The following is a 2,448-nucleotide window of genomic DNA, read 5'->3' on the forward strand; positions in this document are numbered from 1 at the left end:
CCGGGCCCCCGCCCTCGGCGCCGCCCCTCCCCAGCCCTGGCGGCGCGCCGGTCCGGGCGCGGGCGGGTGCCGCGGCTGCCCCCTCGCAGGTGGGGAGGGCGCCTCGCCCCGGGGCGACCCGCAATCGGCGCCCCGCCCGCCGCGAGCCCGCGCCCCTAGCCCGCGGGAGCGCCCCGGGAGAGAACGGAGCGGCAGGTGCTCGGGGATCCCGGCGACCCAGGGAGCGTCGGAATCGCCAGCAGCTCGGCCAGGGCGGCCGCATTCCCAGCCTCCAGACTCTGCTTCCTAACACCTGGGGTCACGTTCATGAGTGGGCATTTTCAGCAACAAGCCTGGAGACGAATAGCGCTCGATGCGCAGCAAACGGGTCTCAGCGGCAAGTGTGAGCGAGGCACCCTGACTTCGCCCAGGAAAACTCAGACTGTAGTCCCCCCCCCCGCCCCCGCCACCCCCACACCAGTCCCTGAGGACCACAGCGGCCCCTTAGAAACGACAGGATAAAACCAAAGAAAGCATCCTTTCTTTCTGCTATATGTCAGATGAGACTTTCCTGCCCCAAGGAAATGCCAGTTTGCTTCCCTCAAGAGGCAACTGATGAATGTTAAGGAAAGGATTAAAAAATAAATAAACTGTGCTCCTCTTTCTGTCAAAGCCGATTTCCCCCCCGAAGAAACCCTGTTAATGATATCCTAGCAATAACGCCTGCTTTAATAAAGCGCTTGTCTAACTTCTCATACATTTCCTTCCCCTTTCTCTCCAAATTTATTGCATTTTCTTCACCTCACTCTTTTTGTTAACCAAAAATTATCATGGAATTTTCATTTGATTTTATGTTCCCAAATCACTTAAACTATAATGGTTTTGATAAGAAACCAGGAATATAGAGTTTTCTGTGTCTGTGAACCCAAGATTTCTAATGAATTTCAGAGACTGATTTTCTTCCTTTTTCATATAGAGATTTCTTATAGAGGAATTTCCTCTACTCTTTAGAGAAACAAGTGACAAAAGTTTAAAAAAAAAATCCTTTACTATAACAGTAGTAAGACAATGCAAAATAAAAAGTTGTGAAGTGAAAAACCATCTCATACATTATAAGAAGTGTATCTTATGAGGTCTACGGGACCCTAAAGTCAAAAAGAAATTCTTTCTTTGTCGTTATTTACACAAATAAATCTCAAGGTTGCAAATTCATTTTTGTTTTACTCTTTAGTTAAGTCTCAGCTTTGCAATTTAACCAAATAATACACAGTTTAAAAATGTTTTATTTTTTAAGTTCTTGGTGGTTGGTACTAAAAATCTTTGTCAGCAAATTACACCCTTTGACTTTTACCTGTGTTGTAGGTTTTATTAGCAGCTTTGTACGAACACATTCATGTAAGTTATCCCCTCTTCTTCCCTAAGGCTGTCTCGTTTATGGAATGCCTTTAGCTGGAGGCTTATTCTGTAATGCCACAAGAATCTGGAATTGTTCCAGAAACAGAGGAAAGGAAAATGATCCACTAAGTTCATTTTCAGGAATAAAACATGAAATGAAGTGACACAGAGAGCAGAAGAACATCACCTCTGGTTTACAAGGATTAAACATATAATGTCAAATGTCTGCTCAAATACCTTTTTTTTTCCCCCACTGCCGTTTTCCTTATACCTAGACAAAACCAAAACCAAAAACCAGAGCCAGGAAGGTCAGGGGTCTGTGCTCAGGAGGTTTCGGTCCAGTTTGATTCTATGATTTCTGACCGATCACCTCAGTGCTCTCATCTCAAACACAGAGTGCTACGCCTTTTCAGATTACTGTGAGATGTCTACAGAAATGAGGGGATGTGTGTAATGAGCACACAGTAGGCACTAATACCTACTAGCGTCCTAATGTCCCCTTCCACTCCTACAACCAAGTAAAAGATAAACTCAGTTTTAATAGTGTGCAAGAGAGAGGCAAGCACAATGTTAAAAAGAAGAAGAAGAAAAAAACCACAAATAAATGATTACTACTTTAAAGTCAAATATAAAAGGGAGCTTGTCTCTGGTAAATAACATTGAAAAAAAATTCACAGTCTCAAGTTAAAGCTTGCACCGTCTTGCAAACATCAAGATAAGACTCCCCTAACAGGCCCAAGCAAAGGAAACAGTTCCTACAGGACGGGACAAAGCTGGGGACACTGACATTTAGAGCATTTGAGTCCACATACTTATTGGAGACTGGGTGCAGTCAAATGTAACAATCTGTCACTTTGTTTCCCATGTCTGGTAGATGTTTGGAGAGCAGGAATCATCCCAGTGATCATGTGGGTGAATATAGGAAGTAATCAAATGCACCTTAAAAGTCATCCTTTCTTCTGAAATGTTGTCTTTGGAAGCTGTCCAAGATTAGTAAAATTACAGAGGGGAACAGAGGTCTTTCTGTTCATCAGATTCCAGAACGCAGTAATTTTAAAGGACATCCACATATAT

This window comes from Felis catus, chromosome F2, assembly GCF_018350175.1.
Source record: "Felis catus isolate Fca126 chromosome F2, F.catus_Fca126_mat1.0, whole genome shotgun sequence".
Taxonomy (NCBI): Eukaryota; Metazoa; Chordata; class Mammalia; order Carnivora; family Felidae; genus Felis; species Felis catus.